Consider the following 13,549-nt stretch of genomic DNA (forward strand, 5'->3'; position numbering starts at 1 on the left):
ACAATTCTGCCATCCTAATTCGTTACTGTTTCAATCCTCCTCCCTATTTCCTTAGAATCTTTTTTAACATGTTGATCTGACACAAACAGGTTGAGAACAGTGCAGGTGGTGGATACTGTGCTGACTACCATAAGTAATGCAAACACGAATATAGATTGAATGTCGTATCCCCCCCCCCCCCATTCATGTGTTGAAATCCTAACCCTCCCTCTCAAGGTGATGGTATTAGGAGATGGGGCCTTTGGGAGGTGCTTAGGTCATGAGAATGGAGCCCTCATGAAAGGGATTAATGTCCTCATAAAAGAGACCCCAGAGAGCCCCTTCACCCCTTCCACCGTGTGAGGACACAGGAAACAGACAGCCACCTAAGAACCAGGAAGTGGCTTTCACCAGACATTAAATCTGCCTGAGTCTTGATCTTAGACCTCCAGAACTGTGAGAAATAAGTTTCTGTTGTTTATAAACCCCCCAAGCTATGGTATTTGCGTTTCAGCAGCCTAGATAAACTAAGAAAGGGATTCCACCCTCATCAGTTGTGTGACCTGGGCAAGCTAGTTAATGCCCCTGAGACTCAGTTTCTTCGATGTTAAATGGGGGGAGTCCTGTCCTATAATGTTGATGTAAGGATTAAATGAGACAGTGCATGCAAATCGCTTGGCACAGAATGGCAAATTGGACAGTTCACTAAAGGCAGTATTTTGTTTGAGCAGAATTTAGAATCCGGTAGGGAAATATGATAACTGCACAAATAACTATAACACATTTATTTAGTGGAGGGTGAGCGAAGATATCATGACAAGCGAAATTAAGGGAGGAAGAGACTTAGAATAGCAGAGATGAATGGGAAAGGTAATCCAGGTGGACAAAAGGATGAACCACATCCCAGAGGCGCAAAAGCACAGTGTGTTTAGAGAAAAATAAGCAGACTGGTTTGGCTAGAGCATAGTATGCCTAGTATAGTGGAGGAAGAAAATGCTGACTGATGCCAATACATGTTGAGTTAAAGTCGTGGAAGGGTTTGAATGCTAGATTGGAGAGTTAGTGCTTCATTGGTTTGGAAATAAAATTTGTGGTTTTTTAAAGATTTTATTTTTAAGTAATCTCTACAAACGTGGGGCTCAGACTTATAACCCCGAGATCAAGAGTCACATGTTCTACCGACTGAGCCAACCAGGAACCCCTGGAAATAAAAGTTTTGAAGAAGGGAATGATGTAAGATCTGCTTTTTGTTTGTTTGCTTTTGTTTTTGTTTTTAATGTAGAGTGGCAAAGAGGCTGCAGTGTGGAAGGTTTGTTGAGAGACTACAATTAGTAGTCTAGGTAATCAGAACTTGGGATCTGATTTCAAGGCGATGGTCAGAGTTGATAGAAAAGGGTTGTAGTGAAGCCATTGGGAAGACAGAATCTCTATGGTGGGGGGTAAGGTTGACAGGAGCTCTAGGAATGGGGTTCAGAGAAGTGAACGGGGGCGCCTGGGTGGCTCAGTCGGTTGAGCGTCCGACTTCGGCTCAGGTCATGATCTCACAGTTAGTGGGCTCGAGCCCCGCATCAGGTTCTGTGCTGACAGCTCAGAGCCTGGAGCCTGCTTCGGATTCTGTGTCTTTCTCTCTCTGCCTATCCCCTGCTCACACTCCGTCAATCTCTCTCTCAAAAAATAAATAAACATTAAAGAAAAATTTATAAAAAAAAAAAAGTGAACAGAGGGCAGGTTACTGAGACATGGGCCATTAACAGATGACCACTTGGAGAGTCATTTTAGTATGGGGGGGGGGGTTCAGAAGCCATTTTACAAGAAGTTAGAACTGAATGGGTAAGCAAGGACAGGTACCTTTCTTCAGACGTTACAGGGGTGAGAACTGAGAAGAAAGACCAAGCTGCTGGAAGTTTCTAGTAGATGACGGTTCAGAGATCAGTTTTAGTACAGACAGGTAGATGAAGGCAGATCCCAAAGGGTCAAGGAGGAAATGGGGGGAGGGGGGTAAAGTGGATAAAGACTGTAGACACCTCAGTCTGGAAATTTAAAAATTATAGGAGCTTTGAGGAACCTTAGAATGAAGGGCCAGTTCTCTTTCAGCATTCAAGAGACCTGACGTGTATAGTCAAAACAAGCCAGTAAAAAGAGACTGAAGTGGTAAAGGATGGGGCGGTTTTGGAGTTAATGTGTAGAGATGGGATCAGCAATCAATGGGATGACCACCGTGTCCAAGGACGGACAGGATGGAAGTGAGGGTAGTGCCTGTACAGTAGGAAGCCATGCAGCTGTAGAACAAAGAATATAGAAATTCTACATGTACTCAGTTGGAACAATCTCCAAGATAAATTATTAAGTGAAAAAGGCAAAGCGAGGAATGACGGGGATAGTATGTTACATTCTGCCAATAAACAAACAAACAAACAAACAAATAAGAAATGACGTTTGTATTTGCTTGCATCTACCTAAATAAACTCTGGAAAGATATAAAAGATACTAAGAAAAGAGGTTACATCCTGGAGTAGGTGAGAACTAAGGTGCAAAGAAAGACTTTTCACTGTGTGTCATTTTTTTTTCCTCTGGCTTTTGAAGCATGGAGTATATTAACTATTCAAAGTATTAAATTTAGGGGCGCCTGGGTGGCTCAGTCAGTTGAGCATCCAACTTTGGCTCGGGTCATGATCTCACAGCTCGTGGGTTTGAGTCCCGCGTCAGGCTGTGCTGACAGCTCAGAGCCTGGAGCCTGCTTCCGATTCTGTGTCTCCCTCTCTCTCTGTCCCTCCCCTTCTCATGCTCTGTCTCTCTCTGTCTCAAAAATAAATAAAAATAAAAACATTAAAAAACCCCACAAAGTATTAAATTAAAAAAAAGTATATCCTTGGGGCGCCTGGGTGGCTCAGTCGGTTAAGCGTCTGATTTCGGCTCAGGTCATGTTCTCACGGTCCGTGAGTTCAAGCCCCGCGTCGGGCTCTGTGCTGACAGCTCAGAGCCTGGAGCCTGCTTCCAATTCTGTGTCTCCCTCTCTCTCTGACCCTCCCCTGTTCATGCTCTGTCTCTCTCTGTCTCAAAAATAAACATTAAAAAAAATAAATAAAAAAAAAGTATATCCTTATTATGGCACGCTAGGCAGACATTTAAAATAATGTTAAGGCACCTGGGTGGCTCAGTTGATTAAGTGTCTGACTCTTGATTTTGGCTCAGGTCATGATCCCAGGGTTGTGGGATAGAGCCCACGTCAGTCTCTGCACTGAGTGTGGAACCTGCTTAAGATTCTCTCTCTCTTTCCCTCTGCCCATCTCCCCTGCTTGCACTTGTTCTCTCTCTCTCTAAAATAAAAAAATAAAAAATAAAAAATTGCATAAAATAATATAGAAAATGTAGATACTGACTTGGGAAAATATCTATGATACAGGAAGCGCAGAAAAGCAGATTGTAGAATAAAGTACATAAAGTATCTGATAACCAGGAAATGGCTTTGACTTATTTCAGGTCGTTGGAAGGCATTTTAATCACTTGGAATGTATAATGTGTCCACTTAAATTGAAATCACAAAGATTATGTAATAGTATGTAACATTTTAACAATGTAAATGAGAAATTCTAAACAGCCTATTCCCAATAGGAAATATGAGTAAATATCAACAGATACAAATCAAAGAAAGCATAAAAGTAAAATTATTTGCATTGATGTGGTAGGATGTATTACAATTTCTAACCTTGAAATTGTTTATTATTTAGGTGATTATGAACAGAACTAAAATATTTGAACAATATTTCTGTAAGGCAAAAAAAAAAAAACAGTCACGTGGCTGGAGCTAACGTTGGCAAGAGGGTGTGTGAAGGAAGAAAGAGTGACAAGGAGAGAAGGTGCAGATCCTGTGGTTCGGGAAGGAGGAGTCTGGAGTAGATAGAGCAGGGCAGGAGACTGGAGGGAAGGCAGTTCAGCAGCGGCGAAAGCCCTGCTGGGGTGGCTGATGACTTTGTGGCTGTCCCAGTTAGCTGGGCCGGTGATTTCCTTAAAAAATACGTGCTTGCCTAGAAAGCCCACCGTGAAAACTGCAAATGCTGGGAACTGCAAACAGGCAAGTAACTGATTCTGTGATGGTTTGAAATGTACCATTGAAAAGCATATCTGTGGGATCTAGGATTGTAAAAGAATTCACTGCTGGTATGTGAGTCTAGGAAAATTGGAAGTTTTGTCTGCAAACCTCTGTTTAGTGCTTTAAATTTTTTTCTTCTATTTTAGTTTTTTATTGATATGTACCATACCTACAAAATGCATTGTTCTCTTATTTATGTGCTCTCCTTTCTACCTTTTGTACATGTTCTTTTAAAATCTGAGATCAGGGGCGCCTGGGTGGCGCAGTCGGTTGGGCGTCCGACTTCAGCCAGGTCACGATCTCGCGGTCCGTGAGTTCGAGCCCCGCGTCGGGCTCTGGGCTGATGGCTCAGAGCCTGGAGCCTGTTTCCGATTCTGTGTCTCCCTCTCTCTCTGCCCCTCCCCCGTTCATGCTCTGTCTCTCTCTGTCCCAAAAATAAATAAAACGTTGAAAAAAAAATTTTAAATCTGAGATCAATACGAAACTTTATGCCCAGAGTAATCTCAGTTTTCTAAAATAAAAAGAAGTATATAGGGGCACCTGGGTGACTCAGTCAGTTGAGTGTCCAACTGCAGCTCAGGTCATGATCTCTTGGTTCGTGGATTTGAGCCCCACGTCCGACTCACTGCTGTCCAGAGCAGCAAAGAGCCTGCTTCGGATCCTCTGTCCCCCACCCCAATTCACCCCACCCCTGCCTCCCTGCTTGTGCTCTCTCTCTCAAAAATAAATAGACGTTTAAAAAAAAAAAAGAAAAAGAAGTATATTTGTAACGGTATAGAAGGAAATGCATAATATAAATAATGTTTATCTCTGTGTGGTAGGATAATGGTGCTTTTTACTTCCCTTTTTCCCCAAATTTTCTTTAGTGAACATGTTTTACAGGCAAAAGATGTTTAGGGTTCTTGTTTTCACTTTTGATTAGAAATGTTTTCAAATACGTAGAAAAATGTTTTCAAATACACAGATTGTTCTTTGGAAAGAATAATCACAAAACATCTATATTCCTAATGCCAAATTTTCACATTTTGCCATGTTTCCTTTTTAAGCTACCGCCATCATAACATTCCATCCTAATTAATTCAGTTTTCATATCTAAAAATAATGATTTCTTAAACATAACTACAATAACATTATAATTCCTAAGAAATTTAACAATTCCCTAATATCCTTTTGTGCCCAGTTCATCATACTCACATTTCCCTAATTTACTCCCAAATATCTCCTGGAGCTGGTTTGTTCAAATTGGGATTTAATCAAGAACCAGCCATTGCTGGCCGATTTGGTGTTACGTGGGGCTCTTTCTAAGAAACCTTAGTTGGAACTTCATAAGCAATCACAACGTTTCGTGAAGAAGGTGGCATTGGCAATCTGGGACCTTAATGATATGTCAGAATTGGGGCACTGGGGTGGCTCAGTGGGTTGAACATCTGACTTCGACTCAGGTCATAGTCTCACCAGTTGGTGAGTTCCAGCCTCACATCTGGCTTGCTGTTGTCAGCACAGAGCCTGCTGTGCTGTCCCCCTCTGTCCCCTCTCTCTCTCTGTCCCTCCCTCGCTCAGGCTCTCTCTTTCAAAATAAATAAACATTTTAAAAAAGAAAGCATATGTCAGAATTGACATGGGGAGAGAAGTGAGGAGGTCATTTCAGGAACTGAGATCAAAGTGAGAAGATGAAAGAGAGAAAGGTAGCAGGTGTGTTTGGGGAGCAGCAAGTAACCCAGTTTATTTGGATCAAAGGAAAAGGAATAATGGGGGATAGAATTAGTAAAATAAATTTGGAGACAGATCATGGAGGGCCTTGAAGTGTTTCTAGTCCACCATGCAGACGGCTTGCGAATCCTAGTGAACCCCACGTGTGAATAACCCTGTGAGACAGTGGCTATGTTTTGATCACCTATATATCCCTGGCACCTAGCAGAGCATACTTCTAAGATGCTCAGAATGTATTCATTGTTGAAAACCCAGTGCTATTGAAGAATTTTAAATTGAAGACTAACATGCTAAAATCTCCTTGGGGGAAGATTTAGGAAATTGGTTGGTAATGATGGGGAGTAGAATAAGAATTTAGAGAAGAGAAGTAGCTGAGTGGATTGAGGCAATTGAAGAAAACGTTGTAGAGGAGGTGGGGCTGGGTGAACTAGATGGGGAAGCAGTAAGCAAAGATGAGAAGTCAGGAATGAGTTGAGGATAGCATAATGACCATTGAGGAGAACGTGTTTTGGGATGCTCTGAGAAATGAGATTCCAAAAGAGAGGGTCAGGAATGGTTTGGGAGTCTAATGTTGGTCAACATCTCTGTTATCACTTAATAAATGACTTCTGATCATACTTGAATTCAAGATTTGGGGTTTTCTTATTTAAAGATTAAAAAAAAAATTTTTTTTAGAGAGGGGCGCCTGGGTGGCTCAGTTGGTTGAGCGCCTGCCTTTGGCTGTCGTGATCTCACAGCTCATGGGTTTGAGCCCTGCATCAGGCTCTGTGCTGACAGCTCAGAGCCTGGAGCCCGCTTCGGATTCTGTGTGTGTGTGTGTGTGTGTGTCTCTCTCTCTCTCTCTGCCCCTCCCCCGCTCGTGCTCTGTCTCTTTCTCTGTCAAAAATAAATAAGACAGAGGGGAGCCTGGGTGGCTCAGTTGGTTGAGCGTCCGGCTTCAGCTCAGGTCATGATCTCACGGTTTGTGAGTTCGAGCCCCGTGTCGGGCTCTGTGCTGACAGCTCAGGGCCTGGATCCTGCTTCAGATTCTGTGTCTCCCTCTCTCTCTGCTCCTCTTCTGCTTGTGCTCTGTCTCTCTGTCTCTCTCTCAAAAATAAATAAACATTTAACAAAATTTTTTTTTAGAGAGAGAGCACGCATGAGTGGGGGAGAGGGGCAGAAGGAAAGAGAGAGAGTCTTAAGCAGGCTCCATGCTCAGTGCAGAGCCCGACATGGGGCTCGATCCCACAAACATGGGATAATGACCTGAGCTGAAATCAAGAGTTGGAGGTTCAGCCAACTGAGCCACCCAGGCACCCCCTGAGATTTGGGTTTTTTTTAATTGTGTCTCCCTATGTTTTTCACGTAAGAAGAACTTGGAGTGCAATATGAAAGACAAAATTGGATGATATTATTCTGAGCCTAAAAAGAATTAATAACTCAATAAAGCCTAAATGAAGGGAATATTAAATAAGAACTATATTGGATTGTGTTCATTTTAAATTTGTTAGACAATTGAAATGTGATACTGAGCACAACTGCATATATGACATGGAAGCAAATTTAGTTAATAAAGAAAGCAGAACATTTGCTCAAAACCACAAAGGAAATTGTGTATTCTTCTTCTTTTTTAACTTAATTTTTTATTTTTTTAAATTTACATCCAAATTAGCACATAGTGCAACAATGATTTCAGGAGTAGATTCCTTAGTGCCCCTTACCCATTTAGCCCATCCCCCCTCCCACAACCCCTCCAGTAACCCTCAGTTTGTTCTCCATATTTATGAGTCTCTTCTGTTTTGTACCCCTCCCTGGATTTACATTATTTTTGTTTCCCTTCCCTTATGCTCATCTGTTTTGTCTCTTAAAGTCCTCATATGAGTGAAGTCATAGGATTTTTGTCTTTCTCTGAGTGACTCATTTCACTTAGCATAATACCCTCCAGTTCCATCCACGTAGTTGCAAATGGCAAGATTTCATTCTTTTTGATTGCCGAGTAATACTCCATTGTGTATATATACATATATATATACATATATATATGTATATATATGTATACATATATATGTATATGTATATATATATGTTTGTATGTATATATATGTATATGTACATATATATGTATGTATGTATATATATGTATACATATATATATGTATATATATACCACATCTTCTTTATCCATACGTATATATCTTTATCCATATGTATATATATGTATATATATACCACATCTTCTTTATCCATTCATCCATCGATGGACATTTGGGCTGTTTCCATACTTTGGCTATTGTTGATAGTGCTGCTATAAACATGGGGGTGCATGTGTCCCTTTGAAACAGCACACCTGTATCCCTTGGATAAATGCCTTGTAGTGCAATTGCTGGGTGATGGGGTAGTTCTATTTTTAGTTTTTGAGGAACCTCCATACTGTTTTCCAGAGTGGCTGCACCAGCTTGCATTCCCAATTTGTGTATTCTTCTTGAAGCTTGACAGTTTATTCCCTTTCCAGAAGGAGGATGGACCCTCCTTGATTATATTCAAATGATCAAGGTGTGAGGATTGATGTAGAACTAGAAAAAACAAACAAACAAATAACAACAACACTAAACTATATTTACCTGGATGCCCAGAAAATGACTCAAACCTGTTTGGGTTATTTGGGGGGTGGTTCTCTACACTTTCTGAAGACAGGGATCACCAGGGAAGTTTGTTAAAAAGGCAGAGTCTCAGGATCTAGCCCCATCAATCCTGATTCATAGTTGGGAGGGCAGGTTAGGCAACCAAACACATGGGAAATTTATCTTCTTAAACAAGCAGCCTATGTAATTATGATGCAGATTGTCTACGGACCATACTTTGAGACACTTTTCGAAAGGACCCAGTATCTTTTCTTAGGTGAGAACATAACTTGTACAATTAAAAAATGAGTTGTAGTTTTAAATAAATTTTTTAAATTATTTTATTTTTGAGAGAGACAGAGCGTGAGTGGGGGACGGACAGAGAGAGAGAGGGAGACACAGAATCCGAAGCAGGCTCCAGGCTCCAAGCTGCCCGCACAGAGCTTGACGTGGGGCTCAAACTCACAAACGGTACGATCATGACCTGAGCTGAAGTCAGACGCTTAACTGACTGAGCCACCCAGGCACTCCTTAAAAATAATTTTAGTATATGTGCTGCCGAAGCGAGCACACCTTAAAATAATTAAAAACAAAAAAATTTTGTTAGATCTGTTCATTAGATCTGCAAGTAACTGAAAACACAACTAACAGTGGTTTAAACAAGTCAGTTTGGGTTGGTTGGTTGGTTGGTTGGTCGGGTTTGTTTTTATCTCGGGCAACAGGAAGTCAGCGGTAGACTGTCCAGGGCTGGTCCTTTGTGCTCAGTGATTCAATAATGTCCCCCAAGGAACCAATCTCCTTCTATTATTCTGGTACCTTTCTGTTAGGGTACAACTTTAACTTTCATGGTCACATGGCCACTGCATATCCAAGTATCGTGTCCACGCTCCAGGCAGGGGAAGTGAGAAGAAAAGGTGCAAGCCAGACACATTTGTCCCTTTCACAAAGTGGTCACAGATGCTCTACCAGCAATGTCTGCTAATATCTCATTGGCCAGAACTAGGTTACTTTGCCACCTTAGCTACAAAAGTTCTGGGAAAGTAATACGTATAAATGTGCTACTTCCTTGAGAGGAAAAAAGTGTCTGTGATCATGTGGGGAGAACCAAATATTCATTCCTATTTTTTGTAAGTTAATTTATTTATTTTGAGAGAGACAGAGACAGCATGGGGCGGGGTGGGGGGAGGGACAGAGATACAGGAAGAGAGAAAGAACCCCAAGCAGGCTCTGCACTGTAAACACTGTCAGTACAGAGTCTGATGCAGGGCTTGAACTCATGAAACCATGAGATCATGACCTGAGCTGAAACAGAGTCAGATGCTCAACGGACTGAGCCACGTAGGGGACCCACCAAACCTTCATTCCTGAATAGTCTGGTCCTTTAACAGTCCTGCCTGTATGGTAGTTTTTTACTGACTTTAATCACATAGTAATATGTGATTCTATGTGTCTCAGAGATACCTCAGGAGACCACCTGCATTCCAGACATACTCCCCCTTACCTCCATTGTGTAATAACTTCTCAATTTCCCCTTATTAATCAGGATCAATCACCCCAACCAGTACAGTAATCCTTTCCCTTGTCTACTGAGTCACTGACTGTGGCCACTTTGTTCATGAGCTCGTTGGGCAAGAACAGCGATGGCTGGAGAAAGAGGCCAACGTATCCACGGGACAGGTCTTCTTGCCCAACTGATTATTAACATCCTCCTCTACTGAGGTTGCTCTTTGTAAGCCTCCACATGGAATAGAAATATCTTTTCACATTCTGGGACCATTCATATACTTCTAACCACATACTGTTTCCCCAGATCTTCCCTAGATCAATTTTCCAATCACGTTACTTCTGTGTCCCTGACCGTCCAGCAATATCATTAGTCACTATCATGAGTCAGTTTGTATAAGTACCTGTAGCCATCCCTCTTTTCAGGCACAATGAACCACAAGGTACCCTGCTTGAGTTCTGCCCACAGGGGGTAGTTTCCTTTCCACTAGCCTAAGGGCCACCTTGCAGTGGGGCTGTAGAGGTATAGCCACCCACTTTTGAGTAGAGCCAGCCTATCACACAAGACAATTTGTAAACTAACCCTAAATTCTTTATTCCATAGTCAACTGGTCATCAGGAACTCTCCGTGAAGCCGTAGATGCAGGTGGAGGAGGAAGAGGGGGCAATGTGCAAGAATACGGGCATGAGTGTCTGTGCTACTTATTCATGTAAATTTCTTGTATCTTCAGGACCTGCTTGATCTCAGTCTCCCAATCTTGTATACGCCACTTCCATTTGCTAATGGACTACTGCCATGCATGCCCAACTCTATGGCTTGGTGGATGGACAGCTCAGGACAGATCAGGTGGATCATGGGCAAGCAAGCATTCAGAATGTACTAAGGCCCAGAAGCAAAGCAGAGCTGTTTCTCAAAAGGAGAGTGGTTATCTGCAGAGGATAGCACAGCTTTACCTCAAAGTCCTAAGGGTCTGTGCTTTGATTCACCTACAAGGGTCTGCCAAAGTCTTCAGACAGCTGTTCTATCTGCCATAGACTCTTCAAACATCATTGAATTCACTAGGTCTTATGAAAAGCAGCAAAGAAGCTTGCATGGCAGGCTGGACCCATTGCAGGTCCTTCTTTTGTCCTGAGCTGCACTCAAAAATGGCAGCTTTTCAGGTCATTCAATAAATAAAAGTAGCATTCTCTAATGAGGCATATGTTGCCTCCAAAATCTAAAGAGGTCCATAAGATACTGTGTTTCCTTCTTAAAGATAGGAAGGATCAGGGTGGAACAATCTGTTCATTTAAAAAATTTTTTTTTAATTTTTTTTTTTTTTGAGAGAGAGAGTGAGTGACACAAGTGGAGGAGGGGCAGAGAGAGAGGGGAACAGAGGATCTGAAGTGGGTTCTGTGCTGAGAGCAGTGAGCCTGATGAGGGGCTCAAACTCATAAACCATCACCATGACCTGAACTGTAGTTGGGCACTTAACTGGCTGAACCACCCAGGTGCCCCCATCTGCTCATTTTTTTTTTTTTTTGAAAGAGTTATCTCAAGTGCTTCTAGAAATTTTACTGAGGTGGAGCCTCCGGAATTTTTGTGGGATTTATTTCCATCCCTCATGAGTATTACCAATGTGTCTCCAAAGTTCCTACTTTCTCTTTATTGGGTCAAGTCAAAGTGATGTCATCAGTGTAATGGACCAGCATGATGTTCTGTGGAATGGAAAGGTGATCAAAGTCCTTGTAGATTAGATCATGACATAGCACTGGATAACTGATAGAGCCCTGAGGTAGGAGAGTGAAGGTGTATATTCGTCCTGCCGGCTGGCAGTATACTGTTCTGATTGCCTTTCCCAATATAAAAGAAAATATTCCCAGTATAAAAGAAAAAAACATTCACCAGGTCAATAGCTGTCTACCAGGTGCTAGAAATAGGTTGATTTGTGCCAGCAAAGAAACCATAGCTGGAATAGCAGCTACCATGAAAGTCACCACATGATTGAACTACTTTCATTCTCCAAGATGTACTTGTCTTCATGGGCCAAATAAGCAGGTTGATTTGGGATGTTATCAGGAATCGTGATGCTGTTCAAGTCTTTGATGGTGGCACTAATCTCACCAATATTGTGTTGCTTTTAGTTTACTTTATTGATAGATAGAGGCAGCTCTAAAAGCTTCCACTTGGTCTTTCCTACCATAATAGCCCTCACTCCACGTATTAAGAAGCCAATGTGGGGATTCTGCCAGTTGCTGAGCAGAATACATTATAGAATGTATAATGTGCCAGTTATACATTATAGAATTAAGAAATAACCCAGAGGGTGGCTATGGGAACCCACTGGGTCCACTGTGAGATAAACCCGATGCAGAGTTCCACTGATCACCTGACAGATATGGTGGATCACAGTGGCATTTTGGGTGTTCAGAAATCAGTATCAGTTCAGAGCCAGCGTCTAATTCTCCCTAAAATGTTTATTTCTCCTTTCCTAATGTTTCCAGGGAAATGGTTTCAGTTCCTATCAGAGGAGGCTGGGAAGAAGATTTACAGTGAGCATATTTACGTGCAGAGGATTCCTTCCTCAAGACCCAATTCCCCTTCATGCAAGGAGCTCTGGGTCTGTGAACTTGCTCCATTCTGGGAATTGGTTGGTTGATATAAAAATAATGCAATCCACCAGTATGTATGTCACCTTTTCACAGGTTATATTCTGTACCCCATCCTGTGGGGTATGCAGTAACTTAAATCTTACGGGTCTAGGAGCAATGAGAAGCAGTAGGGATGAGTCCTTAGGAGGTCCTGCACTCTCTCGCAAGGGGAAAACCATTATGAGTTCATCAGGCAAGGGGAGTCTGTTGCCAATTCTTAATGGAATGACATGGAAGCAATAAATAAAAGTATTGAAGTACAATTGAATTTTGCATTTAAAGTATGATCAGTTCTTTGAAGATGTGATTTCAAAAACAGATGGGACTTGTCTCTTTTTTGAAAGAAAGGTTGGATATAAATCAGGTTGCATAGTCTACATTCATTCTGTTATGAAACCCACATATTTGTGACAGCAATTGCTAGGGTAGAAATCACCACTGGCAATTTCTACCACTATTAGTCTTGGGTGTTATGTTCCCTTGATTAAAGGAGAGCTGTGGCTCACCTTTTCAAGGTGATATATTTGTAATAGGATACCGCTTTCCGGGGTACTTTTTGTGGGCACTAACCATGAATGAAAACCTGTGATAATAGGTTTAAACTATTTAATCCATGAAAAGAATTTGGATCCTTGCATCCAGAATGAAGTTATGCTCATAGGAGTGTCAAACCCAGCATAGCAAACATGCTGTGGGCACCCATTATATTTCAGACATTGTGCTAAGTACTAGGGTATAAATAAGACCCAGCCTTGGGCATAAACTGAAAAGCACACAATCTAGCTGCAAGCTTAGCTAAATTGTTCAGATTCAAAACAGAAATTAGACTCTGCTTTGTCAATGTAGATAGAAAATAAATTTGAAAAGAATCAAGATAATTCTAGAAACAAGGTGCCAGCCCCTCTTTAAAAAAAGAATACAAAAATAAAAATAAATTTAAAAATTAAAAAAAGAAAAACTAGGGGCGCCTGGGTGGCTCAGTCGGTTAAGCATCCAACTTCAGCCCCGGTCACGATCTCACGGTCGGTGAGTTCGA

The sequence above is a fragment of the Herpailurus yagouaroundi genome, unplaced genomic scaffold (assembly GCF_014898765.1).
Source record: "Herpailurus yagouaroundi ecotype Mexico unplaced genomic scaffold, PumYag 100, whole genome shotgun sequence".
In the NCBI taxonomy this organism is placed as follows: Eukaryota; Metazoa; Chordata; class Mammalia; order Carnivora; family Felidae; genus Herpailurus; species Herpailurus yagouaroundi.